Genomic DNA, 10888 nt, shown 5'->3' with positions numbered 1-10888 from the left:
TCAGCAGTTTCTGAAATACTCAGACCAGCCCTTCTGGCACCAACAACCATGCCACGTTCAAAGGCACTCAAATCACCTTTCTTCCCCATACTGATGCTCGGTTTGAACTGCAGGAGATTGTCTTGACCATGTCTACATGCCTAAATGCACTGAGTTGCCGCCATGTGATTGGCTGATTAGAAATTAAGTGTTAACAAGAAGTTGGACAGGTGTACCTAATAAAGTGGCCGGTGAGTGTATGTGTATGTGTATATATATATATATATATATATATATATATATATATATATATATATATATATATATATACACATACATACATACATACACACACTATATATATATATATATATATATATATATATATATATATATATATATATATATATATATATATATATACACATACATACATACATACATACACACACTATATATATATATATATATATATATATATATATATATATATATAATGTTTTTAAGAATATTTGAGCCGATGGATCTATGATATGTCCATTTTGCAAGCCTGCGTGAAAAAAAAAAATCGCCATACGGATGATACATGGATAAATTTGTGCGTAAAAATCGCATCCTCGGATTGAATACGTAACAGTGTTTTGGGACAATTTTCATATTACGGACGTAAAAAACGGACCGTATTTTCATACGCCTAGTGTGACGCTGGCCCAAGGCTTCATTTTCGTCGACTAGTGCATTGAAAGAAGTGGCATATTCAGCCATTTTATACTCTAAGGGTATGTGTCCACGTTCAGGATTGCATCAGGATTTGGTCAGGATTTTCCATCAGTATTTGTAAGCCAAAACCAGGAGTGGGTGATAAATACAGAAGTGGAGCATATGTTTCTTTTATACTTTTCCTCTAATTGTAAGCCAAAACCAGGAGTGGAACAAATACTGATGGAAAATCCTGACCAAATCCTGATGCAATCCTGAACGTGGACACATACCCTTAGTGAGAGGTGCACTCTCCCAGAGCTGAGATTTCTCCTTCCAGCTCTCTAAGCATATTATGCATGTCCTCTTTTAAAGAAGCCCTCAAAGCGGAAAGAAACTCCTGCTTATCCTCCATAGGCCGGGTTCACATTTGCGTTCAGGAGGGCTGCGGATGGCTGCGTACTTCCTCCCTTAAGCTCCGCCTACTTCTGTATGCGTCCTGCGTGCCTATCTTTAACATTGGGTACGCAGGGACATGCGTTGTATGCGGATGCATCCGCATGCGGCGATTTGACGTGTGTGGCAACCGTACTAAAAAGCAAAATTTTGCGAGAACTTATCTAGATATGTGGAGAGCATTTTAAACTGCCAGGTGCTTAACAGAAGTTTATAACACAGAGCTGTGAAAATAAAAAAATATATATATTTTTCCCACAAAAATGTTATTGTAGCCTGCAATTTTTTATTTTCACAAGGTAACAGGACAAGATGTACCCCAAGAATTGTTGTGCAATTTCTATTGAGTACACGGATATGCCATATGTGTCTGCAAACTACTTTTGAGGCACAGTGCACAGCTCAGAAGGGAACAAGCGCAATCTTAGAGTTCAGATTTTGCTGCACTGGTTTGAGTGTGCCACTTCACATAGGCAGAGCCCCTGAGGTGCCAGAACAGCAGAACCCTCATAAGTGACCCCATTTTATAAATTGCACTTTTCATTGAATTAATCTAGGGATGCAGTGATCATACTGACACCACAGGTGTCACAGAATTTTACACCATTGGGCAGTGAAGTAAAATGAATTACATTTTTACTGCCAAAATTTAGTTTTAGCCCCAAATTGTACATTTTCACAAGGAGAAATGGGCATAAATAGCACCCAAATTTGTCCCACAATTTCTGCTGAATGTAGACATACCCCATATGTGGCTGTACAGTACTACTTGGCCATTCAACTCGGGAGACTGAGCGCGATTTACCTCCTGGAGAGATTTCCTTATTAGGCTGCCGTCACACTATCAGTATTTGGTCAGTATTTTCCATCAGTATTTGTAAGCCAAAACCAGGAGTGGAACAAATAGAGGAAAAGTATAATAGAAACATATGCACCACTTCTGCATTTATCACCCACTCCTGGTTTTGGCTTACAAATACTGAGGTAAAATACTGACCAAATACTGATAGTGTAATGGCAGCCTAATAGGGGATCTGTATATGGACTCCACAAACTAAGTGCTAGAGAAGCAAAATCCCCCGCAAGTGACCCCATTTTGGAAATTATAACCCCCTGGGAATTTATCTACAGGTGTAGTGATGATTTTGACTCCATGGGTGTTTTCCAGAAACAAATAGCAGTGGATGTTGCCGAGTGAAAATTAAAAACGGACGTTGTAGTGACCAGTATGTTGTAGTGCCAAACTCATGCTTCTGGAGACATGCAATTGTAAATTAGGTGGGCTGTCATCGCTATAGAAATGCCAAACATGTGGACACTAAATGTGGTTTAGGCACACTGGGGCCCAGAAGGGAAGGGGCATTTGGATTTGGGAGCACATAATTTGCTGAATTTCCTTTGGGGGCTGGGAGCCATTTTACGTGGGAAATTGTTTGATTTTAAGCTTATGTTAGGAACATTTTACATAACATTGGGGATCACATTTATATATAAATAAATTACTATTTTGTGGTTTAAAAAAATATATATATGTTAACAATTTTTTTTTTTTTTTTACTTAGTCCCACTATGAAACTTACTTTTTGCAGTCTGATTGCTGTTATAAAGCATTGCAATGCAGGAGCATTTAGGGGGTTAAAGTGCCAGGACTGATGAGTATATGACGAGGGGCAGGGGGCTTAGATTTAAGCGCCACTCCAGAACTGAAAAAAAAAAACCAATACTGGAATGGCGCTTTATCAAACAGAAGAAAAAAAAAGTTCCGATAATGATTGGACTTCCAGAGACACTGCGGCCATCTTCAGTCTACACATGTGCCGATACCTGCGCCTCTCCTAGCGCTCAGGGTGGGTTTGTTTGCTCCTATTTTGTGAAATTATTTCTCATAGAGTGAAAAAATGATAATTACTTACGTGTAATTTGATTTTCCAGAACCATGACAGCACCGCACATGAGAGATGGCATCCACCCCCAGGAACAGGAAACCTGCAGCAGAGATAAAAGAATGGGGCGGCCACTCTCTCCTCAGTTTGTTTCAGAGTATGGAAGATGACCGCTTTGTTAGTACACACTCATATCATATTTACATTGTATAGCTGTTTATTAGCTCTTATTTATACATATATGTTCTAAAGTATATTTAGATATATAGAAAAAAATTTTTTATTTTTTTTGTGAATCACACAACCATCACCAAGATAGGGCGGGAATTAATGCGGTGCTGTCATGGTTCTGGAAAATCAAATTACCCGTAAGTAATTATCATTTTTTCCCTTCACCATGACAGCACCGCACATGAGAGGAAGAAATAGAAGACTCCTAGGGTGGGACAACAGCAGATAACACCTTTCTCCCGAAAGACAAGTTTGATAGACCTAAGTCTAGCCTATAATGTCGGAAGAAGGTAGATGGTGAAGACCATACTGCCGCCCTACAAATCTGTTCCACCGAGGCGTTTGCCCTTTCCGCCCAGGATGTGGCAATAGAACGCGTGCAGTGGGCCGTAACACCCTGTGGGGGGATTTGGCCAGAAGAGGAATACGAAAGTGAAATAGCCGTACGCAACCACCGTGCAATAGTTGCCTTTGAGGCCTTTTTTCCCGTTTGTCCCCTGGAAGATGACAAAAAGGGCTGATGACTGACGCCAAGATTTTGTGGCTTCTATGTATTGAAGCAGGCAGCGTCTGACATCAAGACAATGGAAGGTTTGCTCTCCCTGGGATTTTGGTTGAGGACAAAATGAGGGTAAAATAATTTCCTGGTCCCTATGAAATTTAGAATTGACCTTTGGTAAGAAGGCCGGGTCGGTTTTGATAATTACCCTGTCATCCTGGAAGGTAGTGTAAGGGGGGTTTACTGAAATAGCCTGCAGCTCGCAAGTACGGCGGGCTGAAGTTAAAGCAACCAGGAGGACAGTTTTTAGTGTCAAAGATTTTACTGAAATAGAATCAAGAGGCTCAAAGGGGGAAACAGTTAGTGCATTTAAAACTAAATTTAAATCCCAGGGAGCCACCTTAGGTAATAATTTTGAGGGTCTAGATGTAAAAGAGGCTCGGATGAACCTATAGACCCAAATGTGGTCAGCAAGTTTCTGATCAAACAGCGCACCCAGGGCGGAGACATGCACCTTTAGGGTGCTAGTAGATAGCCCCCTCTCAGTAGCGTAGCTACTGGGGGGGCAGAGGGGGCCATCGCCCCGGGCCCTGTCACATGAAGGGGCCCACTGGGAGCCAGGGCCACTTCTGTGACGAGGCAGAACACCGCACAGGAGCAGAGCAGTATAATGTCTGCTCCCGTCTGACAAGCTGCACGCTGCTAGCACAGTGGCCGGCTGCAGTCTCCCCCCTGCAGTGAATGGTTTCGCCCCACTGACCTGATCATGAAGCTTTTCCTGGCTGCAGTTTTCCTCACTCTGTGCACGCTGGGATTGGCTCAGGCACGCTGGGTCCTAGTGCCCACAGCTTGCATTTCACTCACACTTCCTGGTCCTGCCTGCAGTGCAAACGTTATCAGTAATTGCTGGGGATGGAACATTTTAGGTTTATTCAATTCAGGTATGCCAGTGTGAGACCGTTGGGGTATTGTGGGGGCTGAAAGTGAGTGAGGGGGGACAGGGTACTGAGGGGTAAATGTGAGACCATGGGGGTATTGTGGGGGAGGGGAGACAGGACACTGGAGGGTGAATGTAAGACCATTTGGGGGTTGTGAGGGCTGAAGGTGGGTGAGGTGGGACAGGGCACTGAGGGGGTGGATGTGAGATGATGGGGGTATTGGGGCTGAAGTGGGGGAGGGGGGACAGGTCACTGGGGGCAGAATATTATAATGTTTTGTTCTGATATTATATGTGATCCATCATGTAATATTTGTTGTCTGGGGAGGCTGGAGATGGGGGGGGTCGGGGGCTATTGATACGTACCACCTGGGCCTTTTATGAGTATTAGTATAAGGAGCCGCATACAGTAACCAAGAGCTGTATCACATTTACAGCACCACTCCGGCAGTATTTTTTATTTAATTGCTGGAGCGGTGCTGAAAATCCCCTGCCCCCTGCCTGATACTCACCTTCTGGCGTTTTCATCTGTTTTAGTCTCCGTTCTGCTCCGTCTCCTGCAGTTTGTGGCCTGTCCGAGGCTCCAGTGTTTTATGGAGCAGCGCAGAGGTCACTAATCAGTGTGAGTCTGTGGGAGCCTTGTTCTGGCCTCTTTCTCACTCTCAGGCTATGTGCACACGTTGCGGATTGGCCGCTGCGGATCTGCAGCAGTTTTCCATCTGGTTTACAGTACCATGTAAACCTATGGAAAACCAAATCCGCAGTGCACATGATGCGGAAAATACCACGCGGAAACGCTGCGTTGTATTTTCCACAGCATGTCAATTCTTTTTGCGGATTCCGCAGCGTTTTACACCTGCTCCTGTATAGGATTCCGCAGGTGGTAAAACGCAGGTGAAATCTGCACAACAAACACAGGAAATCCGCTGTGAATCCGCAACAAGTGCACATAGCCTCATAGTCTTACATTGCGCGCTTGTGACATAGCTTCTAACTTCTGGCCAGTCAGAAGCTGCACTCACAAGTTTGAGCAGCGGCACTGCAGCAGTGCCACAAAATAGTGATTACGCCGAAGGATGAGTAAATGACCAGGGCATCCAAAACCATTACAGGGAGCTGTGAGTCCATCATACTGTGTATAAGGGAGCTGCGGGTCCATCATACTGTGTATACGGGAGCTGCGGGCCCATCATACTGTGTATACGGGAGCTGCGGGCCCATCATACTGTGTATACGGGAGCTGCGGGCCCATCATACTGTGTATACGGGAGCTGCGGGCCCATCATACTGTGTATACGGGAGCTGCGGGCCCATCATACTGTGTATACGGGAGCTGCGGGCCCATCATACTGTGTATACGGGAGCTGCGGGCCCATCATACTGTGTATAAGGGAGCTGCGGGCCCATCATACTGTGTATAAGGGAGCTACGAGCCCATCATACTGTGTATAAGGGAGCTACGAGCCCATCATACTGTATATAAGGGAGCTGCGGGCCCATCATACTGCGTATAAGGGAGCTGCGGGCCCATCATACTGTGTATACGGGAGCTGCGGGTCCATCATACTGTGTATAAGGGAGCTGCGGGAACATCATACTGTGTATACGGGAGCTGTGGGCCCATCATACTGTGTTTATGGGAGCTGCAGGCCCATTATACTGTGTATAAGGAAACTGTGGGCCCATCATACTGTATACGGGAGCTGCGGGCCCATCATACTGTGTATAAGGGAGCTGCGGGAACATCATACTGTGTATACGGGAGCTGCTGGCCAACCATACTGTGTATAAGGAAGCTGTGAGTCCATCATACTGTGTATAAGGAAGCTGTGAGTCCATCATACTGTGTATACGGGAGCTGCGGGCCCATCATACTGTGTATACGGGAGCTGCGGGCCCATCATACTGTGTATACGGGAGCTGCGGGCCCATCATACTGTGTATAAGGAAACTGTGGGCCCATCATACTGTATACGGGAGCTGCAGGCCCATCATACTGTGTATAAGGAAGCTGTGAGTCCATCATACTGTGTATAAGGGAGCTGCTGGCCCATAATACTGTGTATAAGGGAGCTGTGAGTCCATCATACTGTGTATAAGGGAGCTGCTGGCCCATCATACTGTGTATAAGGGAGCTGCTGGCCCATCATACTGTGTATAAGGGAGCTGTGAGTCCATCATACTGTGTATAAGGGAGCTGCGGGCCCATCATACTTTGTATACGGGAGCTGTGGGCTCATGATACTGTGTATAAGGGAGCTGCGGGCCCATCATACTGTGTATAAGGGAGCTACGAGCCCATCATACTGTGTATAAGGGAGCTACGAGCCCATCATACTGTATATAAGGGAGCTGTGGGCCCATCATACTGTGTATACGGGAGCTGCAGGCCCATCATACTGTGATAAGGGAGCTGTGGGCCCATCATTCTGTGTATAAGGGAGCTGCGGGCCCATCATACTGTGTATAAGGGAGCTGCGGGCCCATCATACTGTATATAAAGGGAGCTGCGGGCCCATCATACTGTATATAAGGAAGCTGTGGGCCCATCATACTGTGTACAGGGAACGGTGAAGGCATATTGTGCATATGGGAGCTGTTGGCCCATTACACTGTATATAGGGGAGCTCTGGGGGGCATTATACTTTCTATAGTGGAGTTCTGTCAGCATTATACTGTGTATAGGGGAGCACTGGGCTCATACTATCTATTGGGGAGCAGTGGGAACATCATACTGTGTAAAGGGGAGCAGTGGGAACATCATACGGTGTATAGGGGAGTTATAGAATCATCATACTGTGTATAGGGGAGCTGTGGGGGCCTTAGACTGTGTATAAGGAAGCTTTAAGCTCACCATACTGTGTATAATGGAGCAGTACATGGGGGAACTTAAGGGACATTATGAAATGTTAAGTGGGCACTTAAGCATTATTGTTATAGGGGCACTCAGAGTATTGTGACCATCGAAGTTGCATATGGTCACAATATGGCGGTAAAGTCAATGTTCGTTTTTGTATATAGATTTATTTTCAATAACAGTAGGGTCATATTCTGAGGTTCCCTTATATTCACAATTAGAGTGCGCAACCGTAACTGTAATCAGGGTTAGCTGGTTAGGGGCCCACTCAGATGTTTCGCCCCCCCTAAGTTGAAACCCTAGCTACGCCTCTGCCCCCTCTCCAACCCTTTTTGGAGAAATTCTAAAATTTCTTTTACCGGGACTTCTTGGCTTGTCTCAGACAACCGTCGCCCTGAGAATTCCAGGAATTTTTGCCAAATTTTTTGATATTTTTCTGAGGTGACTTTTTTCCTGCTGGCGAGCAATGTGGTCACTAAAGGGTTCGAGAATCCCTTTGCTAATAGAAGTCCCCTCTCAAGTTCCAGGCGGTGAGATGTAGCCTGTGTACTTGGGGATGTTGAACTGGTCCCTGGTGTAGGAGGTCCGAGGCATCCGGGAGGATCCACGGGTCCGAGATAGACATGTGTTTGAGCCACGTGAACCATGCCCTTTTCGGCCAAAAGGGAGCTATGAGGATCACTCGTGCCTTGTCTTCCCGAATTTTCCTGAGGACTGTCGGGATTAACGGTATTGGGGGAAATGCGTATGCCAGATGGAAGTTCCACTGGTATAGAAACGCGTCTACTCCCTCCGAGTGTTCTTTTGGGTTCAGAGAATAAAACTTCTTCACTTTCCGGTTTTGTTTTGTGCCCAATAAGTCTATTTCTGGAACGCCCCAGTTGGCACATATTTTCCCAAAGACTTCCTGGCTCAGGGACCACTCCCCTTGGTGTAATGAGTGACGGCTTAGGAAGTCAGCTACTTGATTCTCTGATCCTCTTAAGTATGTTCCGGTTAGAGAGAGAAGGTTGCTTTCGGCCCACATAAAAAGCTCTTTGGCTTCTGCCATAAGGGATGGTAATCTTGTGCCCTCTTGGCGATTTATATAGGCTATCGTCGTGTTGTTGTCGGACAACACCACCACATGTCTTCCTTGTATCCTTTCTCCTATTTGAAGAAGTGCTTGCCTTACTGCCGACCGTTCTTTTAGATTGGAAGACGCTGCTGTCATTGAGGCCTCCCATTGACCCTGTAGGACCTGATCCTCCACGTGTGCTCCCCATCCCCATGGGCTCGCATCGGTAGTGAGGACTACTGGATTTTGTATTGACCACGGTACTGCTTTGCTTAGATTTTTTGTTTCTAGCCACCATTCTAGTGAGTCCTGAACCCTTGGGGATAGGAGAATCTTCCGATTCAGATTGTAAGGATTCCTCACTTGTTCGGCTAGTATCTGCCATTGCAATTCTCTTGTGTGGCTTTGAGCCCACCGTGTTGCTGGAATTGTCGCCGTTAGAACTCCCAGGAGCGACATTGCATTCCGTAGAGAGATAGACCGCTGTAGCTGAAACAGTTGTACTTTCTGCTGGATAGATTGAATTTTCCTCTGTGGGAGGATACACTCCTGTTTGATGGAATCTAGTAGGATCCCGAGGAATTCTTGAGACTGTGTTGGGATAAGTCTTGATTTCTTCAGGTTTATCATCCATCCTAACTTGGTTAACACGTCTAGCACTCTTGTGACCGTTTTTTCGCAATCTTCTTTGCTGTTTGCTATCACCAAAAAATCGTCCAGATAAGGCACCAGCATAATGTCTTCTATCCTGATGAAGGACGCCACTTCGGAAATAATTTTGGTAAATACGCGGGTGCAATAGCCACCCCAAAGGGAAGACATTGATACTGTAGGTGGGTGGGGTTTTTTCCGAGGTTTACCAGTAGTCTCAGATATTGCTGATGTTGGACAGCGATCGGCACATGGTAGTAAGCATCTGTAAGATCGATTACTGCCATATAACAGTTTGGGTTGAGTATTTTTACCGCCGTTCTTGGAGTCTCCATTTTGAATTTCTCTATTTGAATGTAATGATTTAAAGCCCTCAAGTTGAATATCACTCTCAACGAGCCGTCTGGTTTCGGCGTTAGGAACAAGGTGCTGTAGAACCCTTTTCCTATTTCTTGGTGAGGAACTTTTACTAATACCTCTTTTTGTATGAGGAGATGAACTTCTCTTTCTAGCGTGATTTTTTTCTCCCACTTGGGTCATTGTCACACGATTTGGTGGGAGGCTGGAGAACTTGAGTTTTAGCCCCATCTGACAATAAGTTGGTTATCCATTGAGAAGCTGGCAGTGCTGCCCAGTGGTGGACAAACCATCGGAGTCTTCCCCCCACCGGAATCCTGGCGTCATTGGTGTTTGGGATCAGACTTAGGGGGAGGCTTGTTGAAAAGGAATCCCTTTTTCTTTCGATCTCTCCAAGGTCTGCCTCGGCCAGACCTGTCATCTGAACGGCCGCGGGTCCCTCTGTATCCAGATCCCCGAAAGGACGAACGGGAAGTCTCCCATCGGCGCCTAGGAAAGGAAGGAGGTGGGAATCGCTTCTTCTTCTTGTCTGACGCTTTCTCAAGAATCTCGTCTAGAGCTTTACCAAAAAGATATTGTCCTTCACAGGGTACCCCACAGAGCTTGACCTTCGATTGGAAGTCAGCCGTCCAATTCTTCAGCCACAATGCTCTACGACCCCAGTTGGATAAAGCACAAGCACGTGCGGCACTTCTGACAGAATCAATTGAGGCATCTGCCAGGAATTTTGCGGCACCTTGTAGGGAGGGCAATGCCTCCAGTAGTCTTTCTCGTGGGCACTTATTTTTGATTTGGTCACTTAACTCCTCCAACCACTTGACCATAGCACGTGACGTGCAAGTGGCAGCAACCCCGGGTTTAAACGACCATGTTGATGCCTCCCAAGCAGGTTTCAGAAAGGCATCTGCCTTCTTGTCGAGGGAGTCTTTTAGGGCTCCCATATCCTCAAATGGCAATGCTACCCCTTTAGAGGTGCTGGCTATGGCAGCGTCTAATTTAGGAGCTTTCTCCCACTTCTCGCAGACCGCTTCATCAAAGGGGTATTTGCGTTTTAAGGCTTGAGGGAAGGACATCTTTTTATTGGGCTTTTTCCATTCTTTTTTAATTAAATTAACTATATTATCATGGAAGGGAAAAAACTTTCGCTTCTTCCCCTCCAAGTTACTGAACATGCTATCTTGAATTGACCGCGGCTCCTTTGGGGTTTCCACCCCCATAGTTGCTCTGACGAGTTTGAGCAGTTTTCCAATATCCTCTGACTGGAAATACGGGTGGCCATACT

Source organism: Ranitomeya variabilis, chromosome 5 (assembly GCF_051348905.1).
Source record: "Ranitomeya variabilis isolate aRanVar5 chromosome 5, aRanVar5.hap1, whole genome shotgun sequence".
NCBI classification, from domain to species: Eukaryota; Metazoa; Chordata; class Amphibia; order Anura; family Dendrobatidae; genus Ranitomeya; species Ranitomeya variabilis.
This window is presented reverse-complemented; position numbering follows the sequence as displayed.